This window comes from Takifugu flavidus, chromosome 14 (genome assembly GCF_003711565.1).
Source record: "Takifugu flavidus isolate HTHZ2018 chromosome 14, ASM371156v2, whole genome shotgun sequence".
In the NCBI taxonomy this organism is placed as follows: domain Eukaryota; kingdom Metazoa; phylum Chordata; class Actinopteri; order Tetraodontiformes; family Tetraodontidae; genus Takifugu; species Takifugu flavidus.
In genome coordinates, this window is record NC_079533.1 from 10,977,044 (window position 1) to 11,001,211 (window position 24,168).

Here is a 24,168-nt window from a genome sequence, read left to right on the forward strand (position 1 = left end):
AACACTGAAGGCAGACTTTGGTATCTGTTGAATTCCTTTACTAAGCAGGAAACAAGTAATTCCCACACACGCACACACACACACACACACACACACGCACACACACACACACACACCACATTTGCATGCATAGTAACACACACTTTTGTGGAAAGGTTTGTACTTTCCACACACCCTCCCACACATACACAATAGAAAGCAACTCACACTCAAACATCAACGGAGGATCAGTCCTGGTCTTAGAAATGCTCCAAATTTCTTCTCTACATTTTTCATCTGTTTTATCGGCACCTCTCGCTGCCCCCCCCCCATCCTTCACTCCACTCCTCTGTTCCTCCTCCGCATCTTCCTCTTCCTCCTCTGATCCTCCACCTCCCACTCGTGTCTGAATTGGGACTGACCTGTGCAGTGTGTGCATGTGTGCGTCTGTGTGTGCGTGCGTGAGGCGTCATTCCTGAAACACACTACAGTGGGACCTCTACTTACGAAATTAATTGGTTCCGGGAGTTTCGTGACCTGAAAATTACGTAAGTAGAGACGCGTTTTCCATGTAAATGCCCTAATCCGTTCCAAGCCCCCAAAAATTCGGACATTTTTTTTTTTTATAAACCATAAAAATGCATCAAAATATGTAACAAATACATGTTACAATTAGATTAACCCACAATAAATGTAGGAATTCAGTGCAAGGCTTCTCCAAAATGAACTTTATTACAGGCTAATCTTACATTAGCTGTCATTACTAGCAACGGACATTAACACTTGTGGTAACACCGCCATCTAATGGACAAACATACAAACACCCACAATAAATCCCGAAGACGACGAAGAAGACGCTGGGATACACACAAACTTGTACATATTGAGGTCCCTCCTAGCCAATGGGATGACAGGAAGATGCTAGGCGATAGCCAATGGCAGAGCAGCTACAAGCATGTTTGCGTTCGCTAAACTCCGCAAGCTGCGAGTAGCAGCGGTAGCGTATTTTTGACCTTTGTATTTTCTTTCGTAACAAGAGGAAATATTTTCCCGTTGAGACGTTTCGTAACCTGAAAATTTCGCATGTAGAGACGTTCGTAAGTAGAGGTCCCACTGTATTAAAGCATGATACGTTTGTTACCTGGCACACATCTGAATCCACATTGCGGAGCAGCTGGAATGGAACCATTTTTCACCCCTTTTTTTTTAGCTGAGATAACCAAAGATGCACGTTCCCTCCTGCTCTCCAAGACCTCCAACACTGGAACAGCCGTTTTCATGCTGCAGCTGTTCTCCAAAAACCACCAGCGTGTTGTGTCGATCACACTTATGTGTCATAATCACCAATGAATGGCAGGGCCTGCACGTGAAATATATATAATGACTTTCAAAATTGGCATTTTTCTTCTTGTCAGCCACTGAGCGCTTGCTGTCTGTAGCTGGCACGGTGAAAGCTGAAATCATTGGTTCAGCCAGTTGACAAAGCAATTACTGCCACAATTTTGCCAAAATGTGCGGATTACTTTCTCCGTTTTGCTCTAAAACATTAATAACTGAATCTGACTGGATGTTTTGGAGCTCAAATGAGCAAAGTCCGGTCAGATAATGTAGTTTTTTGTGCGTAAGAATCTTCAGCAGGAGGCATTGGTTTCTTTGTTTTGCTACAGGAAAGTGTTTTTTTATTGTTTTATTCTATCTCTCTCTTAGTATTGAATTATTTTTGGATGTATATCTGAGGCATTCTTTTTAGCCATGTAAAACTAGCATGAGGAATATCACAGTTGCACAAAACTCAAGTGATAATTCTCTATTTGCAACCCTGAATAAACAAAGTTTGATCTAAATTTAATCTTACTGCTAGCACTGGGCCTTGATCGCTGTTTAAACTGGCACAGAGTGATTCAAGGATAATCCTTCCAAACCCTTGTTAATGGAATCAAGTCATTGAGGGGCAGACAGCCAACCACACTTGTGTTACTAACTGGCAATCACCCTTTGGCAAGCACTGATGTTAAACGGCAGTGGCCTTAATGTGGAGCCGGTCGGGAGTCTGACTGGGTCCTGTTGTTGATATTACATCTAGTTCTCTGACATTTAATCAAGTCCCACACCAACAGACAGCACTAACATTATCAGCGTAACTGACCAGACGGGGGCCTGAAATGAGAAGATTGTTTTTCTATCTGATGGTGGTTTGATGGTTTGACAGTCCCGCTTCGGTTGTCTCATCTGGGACAATAAGTGACGAGTTGCCATGGTGACATGTTCTGAAATCATGACTGATATGTGCCTGTACTGATGCCCAGGAGATGCATCATTACTGGTAATTATAAACTACTGATTAGCTGATTTCTCTTATAAGCATCATTTGACAAGAATGTGGTGTTTTTCCTGTTTCGCCAATATCTGTAAGAAATCTGTATATATATTTGTATTTATACTCAAACTTGGTAATGATTCTCTATTGCAAGCACATACAGACATTTATCCTAATGGCTAATGGGGACTATAAAGCTGTTCCCTGTTGTGTATCCACAGCCCAACACAACTAAATAAAACCTTACCTTAAATCTCTCAACCTATCAGTGGAGGGCATGTAGACCAGCCGAATTGCCCTTACTTTGCTAGGTAATTATGTATTCTTGAGGACACTTTGTTGCATTTTCAAGAAAACACACACACACACACACACTCAATCATTCTCTGCTGCAGGGATTTTGTAAGATGGTAAGTGCTTTGAGGTAAACTCAATGCCAGCATCATTTCAACCCTTCAACTCTTAACTCTCTCTCTCTCTCTCTCTCTCTCTCTCTCTCTCAGACACACATGCGCACACACACACAAAAACCTAATTTTTCTCTCTTTATCTCCACATTTGTCTGTCTTTCCTTCAATTAAAGCCCATATGCTAGACGCCCCCCAGCTCTCTCCATCTGCCTCTTTGAAGTGAAGTAGATTATGAAAAAAAACAAACATTTGGAAAACCATAAATGAGCATTTGCAGTCCTGAGAATATGGAAACAAACATGCTCTCGAGAATACACCCACTTATTCAGCTATAAAAAATATAAATTAATACAAATTACAAGGACTTTTTTTAATTAACATGCACGTGCATGTGTGTGTGTGTGTGTGTGTGTGTGTGTGGTGAATACGACACACACAAAACCCACAAAAGTCTTCCCAATCCCAATGGCTCACATGAATTCATTCACAGCTGCTTTCAGCCACAACAAGACACTGGTGGCAGAATAAAATCCTCTTTCTGCCCCCCCCCCAGTCCCTCGTCTGGTCCCGCACATGCATTAAACGCTGCTGACCAACTCACGGACCTCTTGCTGTGTTCATCTGGTGTTTACATCCCACCTCCTGAGGTGCTGGCATTCGCACTCCTCTTTTAACAACAAGTCCATTAACGGTAATGATTCTCCCCTGACAGGGTCAACAAACCACATGCTCACTGTTTCATCCATTAGCTTTACCAAAATTTAAATTTCAGGGACTAGAACCGACGTTCGCTGGACGCCCTCGAACCTTCAGCTCCTCCACAAACGACAGAACCGCTGAGAAGCTCTCCACATCCACTCAGACAATATTGCAACACATAACCGAAACCCCCAAAACTGTCACATGAACTTAGAATATTTCAGAGGGATGAAAAAAACCCCGACTCCAGTATGAAATAAACCAACTTTTTGCCACCGCAGTGACTGTAGTGATAAGACAGAGTCTGACAGCCCTTCCAGGGGAGGAAGGAGAGTGTTTTCTCTTGTTTCTCTTTCATTCTCCAGGGATTCGACTGTGTGTTCCGTGCATTTTAGAGGCATTTAGCCCCGCGGCCATTGTGTAACGGCTTAAACCGTGACCAGAAGGAGAGATGGGTAACGTGGGATTTGCGAGGCCAAGGTGTGTTTGCATGTAGACTCCATGTGAGCAGACATGTAATCGGTGAGTCACGGTCTGTTTTTACACTGATTACATTCACACGCGGAGATGATTTAACGAATAAATCACTTGTAATCTCATTTGTTTTATGCACTTAATTTAATAACTAAACGAGCTAATGCGATAATGAGGTTGTTTCCTTTTCTTTTTTAATAAAAATCTATAAGCGTTTCTTGCTTATGTTCAGATATACACTAAAGCAGGAAGATGCTGATGCGTTTGGCCACTGCAGTGTGTAAACACGTGGCAGTGGGCGACATTCAAGGGCCGATCACGTTTAACACATCCTCTAACATAAATTTAGATCTAATGAACATTTGCACTGCAGGTATAAGGGATAGTTTGATTGGACAGTGAAAACCTAGCATACAAGCATGATTTAAAGTATTGCCAACATCCCAGAATAGCCGCACACACGCATACGTGCGCCTTTAAACTGCAGAATTGGCGTGATGTCTGCGGTAAATATGTTTACCAGCTGGATTCAGTGAATCAGTGAGTGTGTGGTTTGTTTTAAAAGCTCTCTTCTGCGTGTGTGTTGGCACCGCGCTGCCTGTACAGGAGCCTAAAATACTTTTCTACCTAGAGACAGACGCGGATGAAAGAGGCAGAACAGCAAAGCTCAGGCTGGTCGGGCCTGAATGAATAATAGGAAATCTATAATGGATGACAAGTTGACCAAGTTCTTCCTCCCTCTCACTGTCTCTGCTTTTCTTCCTCCCTCCTCCTGTCTTCTAAGCCTCCTCCGCTTCCTCTCCATGCTCCACTCTCTCTGTGATACCGTGTCACTGCTTTGAGGCACATGTTTCTGGAAGAAGGCTGCGACTGCCGTCCTCCCCTGAGCCTCTTAGCTGCCTTTGGACGAGAGCCACTTTACTTTATGGGCTTCTCAAATCTCCTGGAGACATTCTGTCCTCTCCCTGCATTTCTCTGAAAGAAAAGTCTGATTAGAGCACGAGGGATGTAGAGCAAGGAGAGGAGAGGGAAAACCGGCTGTGGAACCGAGCTACGACTGATGTCATTATCCACCAAAACGGCCTAGAAGCTCTGAAATTATAAAATGTTTTACATCTTTAATGATCAGCACGAGTGTTCCGTGTAATCGAACATCTCCTGAGCTTGAGCAGAAGTGTTTTTTTAGTACAACAATGTAAAATTAAATTTTAACTGGACCTTCTTGGATTCAACATGGGGCGTTTATGTTTATTATTCTGTTGTGGGACCGTGTCGGAGTCCCACAAGTTTTCCCACGGAGTTTTAATTTTGATGGCATCTTTAGGGGGCCGTGTAACATTACTAAACACACATCACACTGACATCTCAGGTGCTGCAGCCAAGCGAGAACTACTTTTCTGTCCTAGTAAGACATCTTAAAATGATGCTACTCACAAGATTCCACATGGAGAATAAAAGCTCAGGCTGAGCAGCATCAGTCCTCTTGGGCTGCATCAGTTTAATGTGTCTGAGTGCAGTTGATGGAAGGTGAGCAAAGCGGTCTCTGCCTCCCTTCTTAAGCTGTGAACTGCTTCGCTAGACAGACTCCAAGCTTCCATCAGTCCCAGAAACTGGGTAAAAAAAAACCTTGTTGTCAATCCCCTGAATGTTCTGACAGATGTAATTGCATCAATCCCAGGAATGATGTGACATTTACCCCGTTATCAACACCAGTGTTTGCTGCAGATGTGACAAATTTCCACTGAGGTGGTCCTGAGATTTGATTTATGCCGCCTAAAAACAAGAACCTGACGGCATAAACAGACAGCGGCAGAGGATCTGTCACCTCTCACAATGCCTCTCCGCACTTTGTTTATTTCTTTATTCATTTCCTGTCAGTTTGGAACAGCTGCTTCTGTTATGAGACAGGAAAGTGCGGCCTGATTTATTGCGTTTGGCAGCAGGCGGGTGCGGACGGGAGCGGCTCCTTGCTGTTGTTTCTAGCAGCTGTATTGGTTGTCCATAAGCTCCTAAGCTGCCTTCCCCACTGCGCCACTCCCAGTGCCGCTCAGACCTCCTGCGGTGATCCTCTGGTCGGTGCATTGTTCACATCAAAACAAAGCGCCGGGCATATTACAGCACAGAAGGAGCTGGAAATAATCCCCATGTTGTGTTTGAATGAATGTGGATCCCAGCACAGAGGTGGGAACATTCCTGTATTCCTGCATCAGATTCCAGCGAGTGGAGACTTGCAACAGGAGAGAGGTTAGACCAGAAGACATAGAGGAGGGTTTTTTAGTCCAGGTCCAAATGCTTCACCTGCACATGCATCTAAAAAATGCCTTGTTTCCACTTGTTCTCTCTGTGCGGCGGCGTGTCGGCAGGATTAGCCTCAGAACGTGTTTTTAAAGTCGGGTCTTGTATCATCATGCAAAAGCTCCAGCAGTGTTGGGTTTACAAGGTCAGAGCTTGATTTAAAATGGGCTTGAGTTTTCTGTTTACTGCACAAGCTCAAGACAAGCTGAGACCAGGATATAATTTCACATAATGTATTTGACACATGAGGCTTATTGACAATATAATTATATCACACATGCATCCTGGTGGGGAAAATGAGGCACCTGTCACTGTTCTAAGAACCGTTTTAAGAAAAATATTAATAATTGTTCTTGGCAGAAAGTTATTAGTGTGTTTTGCCTTTTCATGCTAATGACAATTGGAATGGTTTTATATGCCAAATAATGACATTTTAACGGCGCAATTTTCTGCTTGATAGATGTTTTTTTGGTGAGTGACAGCAGATTTTTCACAATCTCTTTAGAAACGGAGGCGTGGGGTTTTTAATTTCATTGTGCATTTCTCATTTACTGTTGTCATACCCCACAGACGCCTCTATTTATATTCCAACATTAAGTTAAAAAAAACAAATCCCTGGCCCTGCTTTCATTCCGTAGTACGCCCACCGTGATCCCTGCGCAGAAATCCTCCATGAAAAAACATCTAAACCTCCTAATTATCTCAGTATTTTCTAGATATCTGTAGGTTTCCTCAAGCGACACATTCACATGCAGAACACGCAGCCACCAAATGTGACCTTTGGCGAGCTCAAAGAATCTTCGGAGTGAGTCAGCAGGGATGAAAACTGCCCCACGGACACGCGGGCGTGCGGTGAGCAGAAGACTCCGAAACTTAAGCAGCTCAATGCGCGTGTACACACAGCGGAGTGCGACTATCTGCTTGTGCATTTGCGCACCAGGACCTTCTCGAGCCTGGTAATATGGCGCCTTTGTTAGCGGCGGAGCCGTGGCGGTGACAGGTTGATGAGCAGCCTCAGAGCGCTGCGTAATATCCAAACACACAGATGAATTTCTCCTGACCTCACAGGAGCCTATAGGTGTGTGAGAGCCTGCAAGCCTGTTTCTGGATGTGCTGCTGTTTGACCGACAGCTGAGGTAATTATAGTTCCAGTGTGGCGGTAACCTTCGCCAACCTCCCAGGCTGAATCCTCGCACCCCGGCACCGACCATCCCCAGAAAGGGTTCCGCTGCCAAAAAATTACGCTAAAAATATGCCTTATTAAATGATCAGCGGAGACACGGGGAGGGCGGGGCGGACGTTAGCCTGCAGTGGGATGGAGGCCGATCAAAAGAAAGGATAAAATGATTGAAGGGAGCAGGGAGGAGGGAGGGGGGCAGAGCACCGGTGGGTAAGCCTGACACCCACAACGCTCCACTGAGCTAACAGGTACAGGCCCCAAAATAAATCTCCAAGGCTGAGCCAAGGTGAGAAAGGGCAACCTTTTTTAACTAGAAAGCAGCTTGGTTTAAAAAGAAGAAGAAGAAGAAGAGAGGGAGGCTGGGAGGTAGAGGAAAACCTCTTGAAATGTAGAGCTGCTCTGAAATCAAGAGGCAAAAGAAATGGGTGGAATGCACACCAGCAAAAGCAAAACAAGAAAATCCTTCGGCTGTGCTGCCGTGTATTTTCTTATTTCGTATTTTCGTATTTTCTCATTCTGTAGGCTCAGTTTCTGTCTTCTCCCTATTTCAGAGGTTGTTTTTTGTAATGCCGGTTTTATTTTGTAGTTCACGACTTCTGTCTAAATTTAAACTTCCTGTCCCCCTTAATTGGCTGCTTACTTGCACCTGTGTTCAGGGGGCTCCACCTCTCAGCCCTGCATGTCTTGTTGTGTCAGGAAAGCAGCAGGAGGACTCTTCCTTAACGACAGAATATATAAAGATAAAAAAAAGATTGCCTGGCAGGAAAACAGTGAAGAAGCTCCGGAGGATTTGCAGCGACGTGCGTGACACCCTCCTGCTGGCCCCAACACTACAGAGGGCAACAGCGACGGTAACCAACGCCACCCCACGGTGTTCCTCCAGGTTTCTGAGCTTTGCTTGATTCCGGTTTGTTTGGGACGTCAGATTTGTGCTTCGGCCTGTGGGGATTATGTGGCTCCTGACCTGCTTGCTTTCACCTCATTAGGCAATAATGGGCCAACGTTAACCCCCTGTCGTCTGAGCTTTGGACCCATCTGGACTTGGGCCGCACTGACCGTGCCGTCCCGATATGTGTTCTGTGTGGGGGTGCCACGGATGTCGCAGGTATTGTGTGGTTGCATTTGAGGATTTATGCTCGGTGTGTGTGGAAACCTGCAGATCTGGACATGCTCTCGTCCAGCCCCCCCCCCCCCCCCCAGTTAATGGAATGGTGACCTATTGCTGATGTGGCTTTGCTCCTTTTCCCTGCACCTCTTTCACTCTCTGCCTCGTCTGTCATTCCATTTCATCTGCTTCCTCGTGCCAGATCCATCTGCGCATCACCTCGTCTCTCCGTGACTCACTTCCATTACTTCCTCCAACGCTCTTGTCTGTCTTCTGTCATTTTTTTTAATCTAACAATTGCAAAAACCTCTCTAATCTGTGGCTTTAGTCTGTGCTCCAGCTGTAATGTAAATGTAAAGGATGAGCGGGGGATTATAGAAGTTGTAATGTACAGTAAAAGAACGCAGATTCTAACATCCATCCTCAGACTTGCAGGGGAAATTTTGAAAAAAGAATGATGGGTAGCCTGGACCTGAAGGTCACTTAATTTTCGCTGAAAGTTTAAATCAACCATTTGTGTGACAGAGCCGAACAAGCAGGACGGAAAAGAAAATTTCATCGGCGATGGTATTAGAGAGTTCTCAGCACATCGTTCAGCAGAAATGATTTCCACTGAGATCTCGCAGTGCAGCGTTGCACCTTTTGGACGTCTGTGCCACGCAGGCTGCCGACGGGGAATCGAAACGAACAATAACACCGACGCAGGAGAGGAGGCCGAGGAGGCTCAGCGGGGAGTCTGCAGTCTCCCGTTTGTGCTGCGGCGGGACGGAGCAGCAAAAGATGGAGACGCCTCGCCTGGCACGTGACTTCAGGGGTTTAGAGCCCGTTCACACCCTCCATCCATCATCTATTCAAGCATCTGCAGATGTTAGAGAGAAAAGGTCTAGAAAAAGGGGCTCAAATGCAAGAAGTGAAGGGAAGAGGTGGGGAAAATGAAACGATCCCTGCAGCGATGATCCCAACACGTAAGCGTGGAGCTGAATCAGTGAATTCAGTGTGATGAAATGGGGATTTTCTAGTTTTACTCTTGGGATGTGTGTAGTTGGTCAGGGAGACCAACAACAGAGATGTCATGTGTGCTTTTGAATCACACCAGACACAGGCCCCTGTCTCCCTCTCTCCTCTTCTCCTCTCCTCTCTCTCCTCCTCTCCTCTCCTCTCCTCTCCTCTCTCTCTCCCTCTCCTCTCTCCTCTCCTCTCCTCTCCCTCTCCTCTCCTCTCCTCTCTCTCTCCTCCTCTCCTCTCTCCTCTCCTCTCTCTCCTCTCCTCTCCTCTCCTCTCTCCTCTCTCTCTCTCCTCTTCTCCTCTCCTCCTCTCTCTCTCTCCTCCCTCTCCTCTCCTCTCCTCTCCTCTCTCCTCTCTCCTCTCCTCTCCTCTCCTCTCCTCTCCTCTCTCTCTCCTCTCCCTCTCCTCTCCTCTCTCCTCCTCTCTCCTCTCCCCTCTCTCTCTCTCCCTCTCTCTCCTCTCTCTCTCCTCCCTCTCCTCTCTCTCTCTCTCTCTCTCCTCCTCTCTCTCTCCCTCTTTCCCCTCTCTCTCCTCTCCCTCTCCTCTCTCTCTCCTCTCCTCTCCCCTCTCTCTCTCTCTCTCCTCTCTCCCCTCTCTCCTCTCCCTCTCTCTCTCCTCCTCTCCTCTCCCTCTCTCTCTCCTCTCTCCTCTCTCCTCTCTCCTCTCCTCTCTCCTCTCTCTCTCTCCTCTCCAAACACACACACACACACACACACACTCGTATTGAGGCAAAACCGCTGACAACTGTCTCTGGATTATCCCTGAGCTCCGCCATCCTCCCAGATTCACATCCTTCTCTCCTCCACTCCTAAACATTCCTTTGTCTACTCTGCTCGACGCATCATCCTGCCACCTTCACATATCACCTCCATCTACGTTAACACATGCTCAGTCGGCGCCCGCGTGCTCCAAGATCCGATCTGACGACTTGATTAGTCACACCCCAGTCATCGCCTTTTTCATAACAGAATGTCAAACAAATGTTGTTCCTTTGGGTTGGAGCTTCTAAACAGAACGCTGGTGACTTTCAGAGTGTCCCGCACGACGTAACTCGTGTCTAGAAAGAGGGCTGAAATATGCATGTGGCCGCCGTGACTGTCAGGTGCATCATTCATGGTGTTGAATGAGGGCAGGAGGTGCACGAGGAAAAAAGACCCACAAGCAGCAGTTAATGAGGTGTGTTCAGCACGCCGGCGTTCTCCCCATTATGGAGCATACGGGGGGACAAAGCCACGGGAGTCTATTGATTATCTATTTGACAGGTCGCTGAAGCCAGGAGGGTGAGAATAACAGGGACGAGGACAGAGGGGACAAAGAGGCGTCCAGACTGATAAATAGGTGCAATGATGGAGAGAGAGGGAGCAATCAGAAATGCAGAGTAAACTGGGATAAAGCTGGACGTGATAATGGTCACTTGCTAACGATGGTGGTCTATAGCGGGCTTTTATTGGGCCCCATTTTGAGCTTGTTTAGTCTTTCAGCCATCAGAGCTGAAAGACTAAACGTTACTATCAGCGTGTGATGAGTGATGAGTGATGTCAGATGTTATTGGTAAACATCATTTTGTCTCCCGCTCTTAGAAAATGAAAACATCAAAATTAAGCTTTTTGCCTAATCAAAACTCGCGCTGCAAAAAGTGTTTGCGTATCTGGGAATTTCTAATTGACTCGGAACATATTAGCATTAACGCTGCGAACATTTCTCACCCACAGCTACGCGGCCAAGGGCTTTGTAAAGAAACGCTGCGTAATCTGTGCTGCAATTCAGCCCTGACGGAGCAGGTCTGAGTGCACATCACTCATTATTCTGCCCAACGTCTGCAGATTACTTGGCAGGTGGACAATGAAGCTGGGACACATGTGGACACTGATAGCATTTTTCCACATCTTGCCTGGATCTTGGAGATGCTAATAAATGCTCGTTATTTGTTACCCTGAGCATTTTCCCTCCAGTGGTCATATTTAATAGACCGGTGCACATTTTGCTGTTTATAGCACAAATCAAATAAAAGCGATCAACATTGATGTGGCAGGAAGAACAAGTAGAAAAGAGCATCATTATACATTCTCAAAAATCTCACATATTCCCACAGATGTGTCATTTGAAATGGCGCTCAGTCATTTTCTAAATTGTGTGTGTGTGTGTGTGTGTGTGTGTGTGTGTGTGCGTGCATCACAGCTGGAAACTGGAAAATCAAGACTTTATTTGATGGATTTATGCTGATTTATCTCCTGTTGGTGTTCAGTTTCCTGTTAATCAGAGACTGAAATTGTGTATCCATGATTGGAATATCATTTTTGGATTTAAAATACATCTAAATAACTTTTTCTGCTCCCCTGTAATCATTTCTGGGGAGGGGGACGCAACAAATTCCATCTTAAAATGCACCAATTGAGTGCTGCAGCTGAAGGTTGGTTGGTGTTTTTGTTTGTTGTTAGGGGTTTTTTCTTCAGTTTTTTCACTTTTTGGATTGTGATGCAAATTCCTTTTGTTGTTTGGCTCAAAGTGTTCAGCACGCTGCTTTTTTAGTCACTTCCTGCAGTGATTACAGACCTTTCCCTCACTTTGCTGCTTCAGAACTGCTCTGCTAAACACTCAGCTGAGGTGAGGAAAGAGGGACTGACTGACTTCTGCATTTCAGGAAACTTTTCTAGACGGCGGCGGATGCGGCGCTCTTGTCGCCGTGGGGGACGGGGAGGCATTAGTGGAAAGGTCACTTGGATGCCATCACTAAAAACTGTTGTGTTTCTGCCCAACGCAGCACAAAGTGACACACCATCCATCCCCCCTCAGAATAACTGCTCCCTTGGGCTCGGATCCCCTCCCAGGTCTTCTTCATGGGCTCTCCATTATCACAGTCACCCACTAAGGCTCCACATCAATAAGTACGACTGCCTGCGGACGTCAGAGCGCAGGCGTGTTACTTCAGGGTCACACCATCATCTTCATGTTAAATGTTCAGTCTTCTAATAATTCAGTTGTATGGGTCGGTGCTCCCGTACGCCCGGCTGCGCCTGCACGAGCTCGTCTCTGTGTTAGCGCGAATGCATCTGTGGAGAAAAGGCGTCAAATAACCGCTTTGTGTTCCTCTGGGGATTTACTGTGGCTTAGGCGAGGTTAGAGGTCGTCCAGGAAAGAGAAAAATGGGATTTAGCATGCCTTCTTTTCTAGCTTCACTCAGGTACAGGCTGAAACTAAATTGGGATTAGAATGTAGACGGCGGCGTGCAGGTTGTAGCCCTCAGAAAGCAAACGAAGCCACCATGTAAACAGCGATTCTACCAAACCTAACGGGCCAATGGCACCGCTCTTAAGATGGAGCAAGCTTCCAAACATCCGCAAATGTTCCCGACGTTTAGAGGGATATTCCCTCTTAATGTCGGATCTGTGTAAGTCAAAGGTCATCTCTTGTTTTAGACACCTTGTCTCCGCTTGTTATATCTAGCGTGTTCTGTGGGTATTACAGTGTGATTTAGTGCCGTACTAAAATATTAAATAATGAGTCATAAATTAGGACGCCTGCCTGAAGCACGTAGTAACATTCTGATTGATTTCGCTCACAGTTAACAGATGATGAGCCTCAGAGTGTTATAATGAAGTTATTTTGTGTGTGTTGATGAAACGAGGTAATAGGCGTCGCGCTAACAGCTAAAACTGGCTACGCTGTTGATGAGCTTCTTTCAGTGGTGTGGAGTTATTGGATTTTTTCCCCCAAGTTCAAAACAATTAAAATAAATGGTTCTGATGTGTGACGAAGAAAAACAGTCGTGTTTTTGGACGGCTGACTTTATAGTGGAGCTTTTGAGAGTGACTCATGAAAACGCCGGCTTTGGAAACGTAGTTCTGTTTACTTGCTTTGCTTTAACTTCATCACCTCTGCGGCGGATGCCCTGATCAAGAACAAACGCAGCAGATCATCAGTCCACCCGACCTCGGCGTCATTACTGCAACCCTGCGGGGATTCATGGAGCACTAAAACGTCACCTCCCAACGATGGCCGATGTCTGAAAATCACATCTCCCAAAAAATCCATCCCTCACTCCGAGCTCATTAGACTGAAAATGCTGCAACCTTAGACCTCGCAGAGGTCGCGACTAATGATTGTGGAGGAACAAGACATGATTCTTCGCACACTCACATGATCAGGTAATGACGCGTGCTATTGGATAGCGCTCCTGCAGTGAAAAAGGGGTGAGCGAGGAGAAAGAGGGCGGAGTCAAAGTAATGATCCGGTGGTGATGAAAGACGAGAAAAGGGAGACGGGGAAAAGGGGTTAGAGTATCAAACCAGGCGAGTGTGCAGCGATTAATTGATCGAATCATATGCAGTTTCACATGCCGGCTGACATTGAGCTAGCGGTGGGGGCCAGGCCGAACAGGTGGCCAGAAGCGTGACCTCTTCATCAGAGCGCGCCGGTTGGTAGATGGCTGCCTTGAGAAAATGTGCTAGAGTAGTTATTAAAGCAATGCCAGTCGAGCAAGGCTGCACAGCACACGCACACACACACACACACACCACACACACACACACGCACACACACACACACACATCCAGGTTACATCAACATCAAGAGTATGGATACAATGCATGTAACACACAGTGAACAGCTGCTTCTGTCTCGAGAACCTGAGACCAACACACACCTACAAATGACAGTTCTATCCCATAATAATGAGAATGTACAGGAACCACCAAAGGAATCAATGCAACTGTACATCAGGCAGAAGTTGATGCAGTAGAAGAATCGAAGGAGCGGCTTCTGAATTACGAGCAAGAACGTGTTATGAACAGTGATATTCCATAATATTTCTCTCTTAACAGGCTGCATATTGCAATTCTAGGTTTCTTAGTAACGGGGTGTTTTGACTGAAAAACAAGGCTTCTTCTGTGCTGAAAACCAACAAAATCCACGATTCCAAAGCGCAGCAGCTCTGCAGCAGGAGGCGTTTTGGGTTGTTGTTTTGGGTTTTTTTAACGAAGGGGTAAAATAAATGGCCCATTTTCCGCTTTAGTAGTAACCAGCATGAATCACCATTTTTAATTTGAGCTGTTTGGAGGGTTTGTGTGAGCCTCTGAAATTAGGCCCCTGGATCTTTTGAGCCCCCCCCCCCCCCACACACACACACCCCTTTCACACTGAAGAGCATATTGTATGTACCAATACTCCTAAAGTAGGGTAAGTGTACCTCCAGGAGGTTTGGAGCTCTGCAGAGGAGCACCAGAGAAAAGTCTAAATTTGGCATCAAATTATTAACAAAAGACCTTGTTAACTTCTGCTTATCATCCACTTCCACGAACGCGGGAGCCCCCCCACGCTACGATCCTTAAATGGTTTGTTAATATAAAGTTAAGTTGAGAATTCCAGTAAATCCATTCCTTCCCTCTTCCGGATCAACTTTTGCTTTAGCTTTAGCTTCTTCTGGCTTCATTTCTGTGTCCTTCAGAGTTTGGCCCCTGAACTTCGGTGTCTCCTCGTGTCGGGCCTGGAAGACGCACCGTTCCCAACTGTCACTCCGTCGGGACATGATGGTATTTTTACAAGGGGTCCAAATGAGAAGTCGCGAGCAATCTTGTTTGGAATCTTGTCGCGGCGTCGCGCATTAGCGCGCTCTTTGATCCGCTGCTGCTTCTGCGCGGGCCCGAGGCAACAGACGGATGCGGAGCAGCAGGCAAACGGCAGCTCGCTCGGGCGGGACGCGGAAATTTGATGCTACTGGATTTCAGAACTTCTTTTCAGGGCCTCATGCAGCTTCTGCATCCCATCTCTTCCTAAATGGAACAAACCAACTGTAAAAACAGCTGCACATCCGAGGGGGGGGGGGCGGGCTTTGCTTCCTGTCGGCGCGTTAACTGGGACCGAGCCCCGACCTGCTCACTTACTGGCAGCAAATGAGAGCTTAGACATGAAAGCTTCAGCTAAAGCTTCCACAGCGTCATTAAGTTAATTAACTTCATCTGCAAACTACAAATCATCCGTCCTGGTAATTACAGTGGAATAATGAACGGTTTTATCAATATAATCCACACAAACACATTTAGTGTGTAAAATAACCCGGATTCAGGAGGATCAAAGGTCAACAGTTTGTCTCTTTTACATAAGTTCTGCTTCTTTTATCTTGCGTATGTGCACATGATGGTTTTCATGGAAAAACAAGTCTAATAAACAATTGTCCCTCGTTTTTCCTGTCAGGATTTGGTGAATGGTGATGGTGGTGGTGGTGATGATGGTGATGATGATGGTGGTGACAATAGTGACGGTGATGGTGATGGTGGTGGTGGTGGTGATGGTGGTGGTGATGATGATGATAGTGATGGTGATGGTGATGGTGGTGGTGGTGATGATGATGGTGGTGGTGGTGATGATGATGGTGGTGGTGATGATGGTGATGATGATGGTGGTGATGGTGGTGATGATGGTGATGATGATGGTGGTGGTGATGGTGGTGGTGTGATGATGGTGATGATGATGATGGTGGTGATGGTGGTGGTGATGATGGTGGTGGTGGTGATGATGGTGATGATGATAGTGGTGATGATGATGATGGTGGTGGTGCTGATGATGGTGATAGTGATGGTGGTGATGATGTTAGTGATGGTGGTAATGATGATGATGATGATAGTGATGGTGATGATGATGATGATGATGGTGGTGTTGTACTGATCCACTTGGGGCTCAATAACGAAACATTTTCTGGGAACAGCGGGACGTCGGTGTGAAAACGACCTTTCGGATGTAAATTGTCATCATTGATCTCTTTAACGAACATTTATCATAATTACATGGATTCATGTTCGGAATCATTCCTGACCCATCGATGGCCGTGGAGATGAAGCGTCCTCCGGAGGACCGGGGACAGAACATCCTCGGAATAGACCTGATGGCGACGGCGCCTGTGTTTGAACTGAAGCCATCTGCCTCCCTTGTTTGCTCTTCTCACAATCGCTGCTGTCAGCTCAGCTTTCCGTCACCTGGACTTGACGTTTAACGTTATTTTTCCCGGGGAAACGGTCCAGCGAGAGCATAGATGTGAGAGCATAGATGTGATCCCTCGAAATCTTTCACTAAATGTTAACGCATTAAATAAATATCTGATCAGCTACGACTCCTAGTTTCCTGGTCCCACACGTCCAGTCCAAGATGTTTACGTACATGTACATGTATATGTGCTGTTAATGCACAGCTGCAGCTATGACAGCTCTTCTTTTAAGACTTCCCCACCTGCACGATCTCACTGGTGCTTTATCAGAAAAGGTCTAAATGTATGGAGCTGATATTGCAGAAGCATTCTATCCTGCCACTTGAGCTGGAAGCATAAACAGTTTTCAGGCTTCTTTGGAAGAGTAGAAACTCCGTCAGAATCTCTCCTGAGTTGTGTTTGAATTTTCCTTCCGGCTGTGTGTTTCTTTATTAAAAAAATCCATCGCTGAATTCAATATCAAAGGCTCGATTTTCATTTGATTCTCTTTGTGGGAACTCTTTCGCTGCGCGATGGGACTGCATCACATATAACCTCTGCTAATCTTACCTCTGTGTGGGGGAGGGGCCACCACGCGTTGTTCATATATGCCTGGAAATATATCTACACGGGGAGTGGGCGCCCATCCGTATAAACGCGCACACAGGGTGGGTAAACTGTGTGATTGAAAGCGCTTTCAGGGGGTAATTAAATTTCCCAATGATCCGGCTGAGGCCCTCAGAGAACCGACACACACACACCCACACACACACGTAAAAAACAGACTAGAAACACGCAGCAAGGTTATATTTCATGTTGACAAAGACAAGATAAACACTTTGGCCTGTATAGATCATTAGCTCTTCACAACCCTCCTTCAACACTCCTGTCATTTCAACATCCCAAAACACACACACACACACACACACACACACACACACACACACGCACACACACACAAGTTTGTTCTTCCAGGTGCAGCTTCTGTTTTTCTAAGAGCTTATAGATTTCTTTCACTCAGAACTCTGTGTTCAAACGCAGACACGATGATGTAAGAAGAAACAGAATCCTTCAGAATCTCTGTGTGGGCTGATAATGGTAGAAAAAACACACTTGTTCTGTTAAGTGCTTATTTGTGCCATTCTTAGGAGTTGAATCCACATTTAGGGCTGGATTCCCTTAATAATGATCTTAGTTCAACCCAGAACTCGGGGTAATATTTTCTAAAACGATAATGCACACTTTATAAACATTTAATTTAAAATCCAAAGCGAAGAGCACAGTAGCATCTGCGCTCATGGAGGCCGTTGCAGGTTCTGCTCAGGTGGCCGCCGTCAGTGGCAGCGTGAAAATAAATGAGCAACGTTATTGAGACACATGATGTCTCTTTCAAATTTAATCGAGGCAACCAAACACAATAAGGGCCACCCACCCTGGCTAAATGGAGTGCAGCAGCTGCACTGAGGGAAAGAAAGCGGAGGTCATGAAAGGTCCAGTTCGGTTCGATCTCCGATTGGCACGGCAGCCCATCTGGGCCAGCTTAAATGAAGTGCGGTCTCCCATGTGAGACAAAGGCCGAGCTAATCGAGTGGCTCAGGTCCAGTCGAGCTCAAGCGCCTCTATCTGCTGATGTCAGACAAAAGTTGCTCCTGTGTGGAGTCAAGAGGACCTCCAACGTTCATTTAGGCCATAACCTGTGCAATAACCTCCTTGGAGCTGCAGCCTTTTCCCCTCTTCTTTTGTTTTATTTTTGCCACCTTGCCTGTAACTAGACAGGTGTTTTTGAGCTAAACGGTCGGTGCAGGGCGGGAAGGATTAGTCAGGCAGAAGTCAGATCGGAGCCTGGGAGAAGAAAACAACTGCAGCTGATGACAAAGTGTGTGAAAAACAGAGGAAGGGAGGATGGCAAATGGAGGGCAGACACAGAAAATGAGATCAATGAAGTCACACGTTCAGCAGACCAGGGGCGCCGTCACGTGCACAAAATGGAAGAGGCTCTAATTGAGAACATGTGACTGATGGAAAGTTGTGATTATGGACATTGTGTTTGAGGTGGGTACTGCGGCACGGCCTGAAGCTGTAACATATACATTTTTTTAGAATAATCTCTTTGTTATTAGTTTTGCTTCATGAATTATTCAGGATGTCCAGAGTCAGAATATACAGAAAACATAAGCTAAAAGCTCTCAGCCTCTGTCCTCAGGCACAATGGTGCTCTGGGCTGAATGCTAATGTCTGCGTGTTCATGGAGACAATGCTAACCCTCGCACACATTTATTAGGTCATATTTATTAGCGCTGTGTAAAACAGTAATTTTCGAAAAACCAGAAAAATCTTAATTTCTTAGTGCTAATTTATTAAAGTTAAACCAGCAGGATTATTCAGTGACCAGTAGTTGTAAATGACCTTTTAAAGAGACAGTTCAACAGGCGTATAAGCTGGTAGATGCTATAATAGCCAAACACGTACGAACGGCTGCTGTGGCAACTGCAGATACGGATCTAAGGAAGGGAAATGGATCCCCACTGGTGCTGGCAAGAGAGCGTGACACCAGTATGAGCCAAATCCAAAACCGTTCTGCTCTCACAACATATTATTCTACCACGTAGAGACGGAGCCGGTGCTGCATGAGTGCAAATGTGGCATAAGTGATGCATTTTTGTGATCATACGAGCAAACGGTGACAAATTTGTCGAGTTTAGATGCCATGAGAAAACATGTGTTGGACTCTTTCCTGCGTGTGCGGCTCCAGAAGCCCGTGTGGGAATGAAAGCAGCAGTTTTTCAGCGTGCCCGTCAAACCCTGCAGGAAATGCCCCCGCGATGCTTTTCGGTGATCTGACAGTCATTTGTATTCAGACGTGAGTTTGTCAGCCTGATGAGCAGATCATCACCTAAAATCTAAAATCTATACAAGGTTCTCCGTCTTTGACATGACAACAGGATCAGTGGGACTCGCTCAGGCGTCAACGATTCACTGACGGCGGCATTGACAAGCTGCCGGCTCTGACTTATAGCTCCGTTTTATCGCTGTTATCTGGCAGAGGTCTGCAACTGGAGGAACCTCTGGTTGCACCTCAAAGATGGATCCACTGGGGGGGGGTTCGGGGTGGTGGCGGTGGAGGCTGTCAAGCCACTCATGTATGAACAATGGTGGCCTTTTCCACAGTGCTGGGTGCTGCTGATGTGCCCGGGCGAGAATACTTTCTTTTGTTTTGCAAATTCTGGATTTGTCTGACGGGATTTATGCCCGCGTGCTGCTCAGCGCTGACGTTTTTCAACTTTCCAACACTTTGCAGAGACTTTGAAAGGAAACAGTGTTGTGCAAAAGCGTCTCACGGCGAACCGTAGACAAACGTCCCTGCATGTACGTGTGACTCCTATTCAGGCCTGCAATGCACACGCCAATTATTAATGCAAGCCCAGCAGCATGTGGCAGAGTGACACATCGGAGCCTTTTTAAAGATGTCAGTCCCAGTTGTTGTGGCACAGTCAGACACTGCAGGCCACGGTTCCTCCATCAGATGGAGAGAGTCTGTGCGTAGATTAATGGGAGCAGAATACCAATAGGAGGCACGCTGACATCCAGCTTCCAATCTTAGTCTCTTTCAGAGTTGCTGTAAACTGTGATGCACCGCGGACCATTAGCTGCCAACACAGATGGATGTCACATCTTCGGGGGTTTTGCAGATGATGTCAGTATTTAACCATGTGAAAATATAGATTCAAACCTACACGCGGGCTCTGAAAGCTTACGCAGCGCATCCTTCCTTTCACACTCGAGCACCAGAAAAGTCTATCAGGCAATGTCACTTTGATTAAACCTTCCTCTCCGGTTTTGACGTCTGCGTTCTGAGCTGAATCCGCTCTGGCCGTACAGCATAAATAAAACCAGCGACTCCTAAACATGCGTGATTTGAATAAGATCTTTGATGTCACATGTTGATGACCCCGAGTGTTTCCGCTTCACGCACCGCTTAGTCCGAGACAATCACCCCTAAACTTCTGAGCAGCAGCTGCAGCGTAATGGCTTTCACTTCTGTGTGCACGTGAAGATGAGCACTGTTACACAGCTGCCTCCTTCCTCCGCCTTCATGCCTCTTTGTGTGTTGCTACCTTTCCTTTGTATTGCGGCTGCGGCCATCTTTCAGGCAAAGGTCATTTATTTTATTTTTATTTTTTTGAACCTGTCAGATTGTGGGACTAGTTTGGCCTTGTGCAAAACCCTTTTGGGTGTTGAAACATCTATATCAGAGGGAATTGTCTCCTGCAGTGTAAACTCTTCTATCCAGAAGACGTGTGCTACAAAGTGCAAGACGTTTGTGGGCATTAGTCGGGCTGCCCGTTGTTATTTGTAGTCTTCCTGTTCTGTCTTAATACAGTTCATCTTTTATTACCAATAGAGGAGCATCACCATCAAGTGGGGGTTCTGGAATTTAAATGTAAGTTTTAAAGCACCAGTGTTGAGATTTATGATATTTATGGGCTGGAAATGTTTGTTCTACAGCACAGCTGGTGCAACCTCCCATATTTTAGCATCAGCTAAACACAGCTGCCTCCCTTTGTGACGCTTGTTTTCCTTCCATTTCTTTTACCGAAATGAACCCCATCACCACAACAGCCCTCGCAGTTTAAGCAGCTTGTTAGTTTGGGAACAAAACCTTCTTTAATTTGCCGTGTATTTGTGCTGCCTTTGAAAAAGCCAGCAGACAAATGGAGTCCAGGAGTCTAATGTGTCGGGGAAGTGAATATTTCATAGGGTAGAAACTGCTCAACGCTGTGTGAAAATGCAAAATCTTGGTGGAGGAATTCCACCAGTCGCATCGAGGCTAAATTGTTCTTTTATGGACAGTTTCTTCTGAGCAGATCTGGGGGGGTGGGATAGGGGTTTGGACTAAAACCTCTGAGGTTGGCATCATCTTAAATTCGCTGCAACCAGTCCAGCATGGTCACTGACCGAGAAGACGGAGGAGACCAGCATTTGGTGGGGGGAGGGGGGGGGGGCATGATTGCATTATATTTTGTCATTCTGTTGGTACTCAGTGATGTGCAGAAATAGACAGAGCTGCCACCACTGATGGCGTCCTGGTATATTTGTCAAGTGACACGAGTATGTCGCCATATGTGTAACACATTAGAGACGGTAGCTTCTTTCATCAAATAGACTGATGAGGTGAAACCAAGGAAAGCCATTATCTCTTATAGGGTTCCTTACTAAATATCAGTCACAAAGTTAAACACACACACACACACACACACACACACACACACGAGCAGAAGGCGTCCCTGATGTGTTGTACCTTCAGCAGAAGCTGCTGCTCATTTCCTAGTTGAGATGGTGGCCCCACCTCACACATTCTCTCTACTACATTCTAATCTGTGAACAATCCTCCTCTTCCACGCGCGTGCACGCGTATTCTGGCGCCCAGGCAGCAGAGTTTACAGATCCCAACGTGCCGAGGTGAGGCGTTGCGCTGCCGCAGCTGCCTCACTGTTTCCTGTTTGCGTAGATTATTTATGTTGCCTCTTATAATTTGTCAACAACGACATCCCGCCGTGCTCGAACATGTCTGGCGGCATGACAAAGGAACCGGGTAATCACACTGTGGTGAAGAAAAAAAATGTTTTCAAAGAAAGTCAGAATCCCATGCGGTGGCAGCGGCGACGTCTCTGCTTATATTGGTGTAATTGTCATGTTTCCATCTGGGGCGTAAATGCCCGTGCATGCGTGGATACACACAAACGTGTGTCAGTGTTTGTCAAATTGGTGTCCTGGTCCAATCCTGGATGAGGGAGGAAGATAAGAATGATGATTACGGTATATTATTTGAACGATGGGATACTTGCTTTAAATAAAGATGAGGACAGAGGTGATTGTAAAATGACTGTTTCTGGGGTGATAATCCTTGGAAGGGGGATCAGACTGTTAAATATGACACCAGAGCAATATTCACCTATGTTTCCATGCTGCGCCTCATCCTGCTTTTGTCTTTACAGGATTATAGGCGTGTTGTCACATCACATAGATAACCCTCTTACTTAAAACTCCATAAGAACTGCTTTAAATCCCTATCTGATGTAAACATTGGCAGCAGGATTGGCCTCCCCAGATGTGCGGGTCCTTAACAGTAAAAACAGAAAGTCGTGGTGACTTGGACCAATATGTCCAGTAAAAGCTCTCCTCTTCCTCTTCCTCGTGTCCAACGCAGGTCAGACACGTCTTCATCTACTCTGTGTTGTCGTGCAGTGAGGCTGACACAGATTAGGGCGAAATAAGAAACGCGATTTCATAAGGCCGATCCGGTCCGCCGCCGAAAGCTCAGCTGTTAAGCATCTGTGTACAAGAAAACACTCTCACAGAGACTGTCCTCGCTAAAACGAGGCTTTTCACAGACCTGTTGAATGCTTTTTTACATCACAACATTTTTTTCCATTTCGATTACGTGATTTCAGGATTGGGGAAGCTGGAAAAATGAAGGTGGCACATTTAGAGCACTTAAACGGATTGCAGCTAATCTTTGCTCCTCGGGCCTCAGGATACAAGCTTGACAGACTTTCTGGTAATTTTATATATTATTTTTGCTGAAGAGCATTGCAAAAATCACATTCCTGTGTAATCCTGTGTACACACAATAAACTGGCAACTGCATTCCTTCAAAAGGCAGTTTATGGGTAAAGATTAAGGTGCGAGTGCTATGGAAGACTCGGCAAATCCATCTTTGTCCGATTTTTCCTCTGAGTAGTTTCAGAGTGTGTCATTCTATCCACAATACTGTTTATGGAGTTTATTTTCCACGGCACGCTGCACATGAGCAAAGATTCATCAGAGTGAAGGGTAACTATAATGTAGAGGCAGAGGAAAAATAAAATGTTAACAGCATAAAAGCCACTGGGGAATGCAGTGGTGTTTCTCAGCTACTTAATATGCTGGGAGATTGTTAAAGTGATGTAAACAAATACTAATACTCTTCGGATATGAACACATGGATGAACTGCGTAATGTGTGTCAACAGCTGCTCACACTCAGTGCAGCATCTCAACAGGAGTTCCCAGATTTAAGTTCAATATTTAGACCCTCATTTTAGCTTCCCGCCCGCGTTAGCTAGGCACTCACCACATCATTCACTTAAATAATGGGAAATTTGTCCTGCTCCTATTGAAGTGTAGCTGTCAGGGATGATGTGTGGAAACATCAAAGCTTCTGCAGCCCCATTTTCTTTTTACACCTCATCAATTCTGCTCCAAATCCCCCCCCCCTTCACTTGCTGTGGTTTTAAATTCAGCGTCTACTTAGCCTCAGTAACAAAGATAAATTGAGTTTGGTCTTTCTGTGCGTGAGGTGCACGTACAGATGATGTGTGCAGCATGGTGTGTTTAAGATGGGATGGGATTAAAGCAAATACCTGAAAATAACTGAAAAATTATTTCAGGGATTTAATTAACAGGCTGAACTTGCACATTTTGCCATCGACTCTATATAATTATCTGTGAATATGCTGGAACTGTGACTGGTTTTTTTCAGGCTTTTTGTGACTGATCCCCCTCCCTGGTTGAGAACAACCCCTCAGCGTGTGTAAGTTCATCAAATCAATAGTGTAGGATCATGACCTCACTCCAGGACCACAGGTGAAATGAACACTTGTAACTATCTGCCTGTACTGCTGGATACTTGACCAGCGGGGGAGGATGAGATGAACATGTCTGTATGTGAGCATCTGTAGGCACAGGTTCCAGAATAAGCCTGAACAGA

General features: G+C 45.8%; 1 protein-coding gene and 1 long non-coding RNA gene across 3 annotated transcripts in view; one reads left to right on the top strand and one right to left on the bottom strand.

Moving 5' to 3' along the window:
• The window catches only part of LOC130537558 (reticulon-4 receptor-like 1), a 50,173-nt gene that overhangs the window by 10,639 nt on the left and 15,366 nt on the right, over nt 1–24,168 (bottom strand). The gene's annotated exons all lie outside the window — the stretch shown is intronic.
• Nucleotides 7,732–11,513, top strand: LOC130537595 (uncharacterized). 2 transcript variants are annotated; one of them, XR_008953653.1, is made up of 3 exons: nt 7,732–8,261; nt 8,341–8,459; nt 11,177–11,513. It is a non-coding gene; the product is annotated as an uncharacterized LOC130537595 (long non-coding RNA). The 2 variants fall into 2 exon arrangements; XR_008953652.1 differs by having other exon boundaries at nt 7,732–8,237.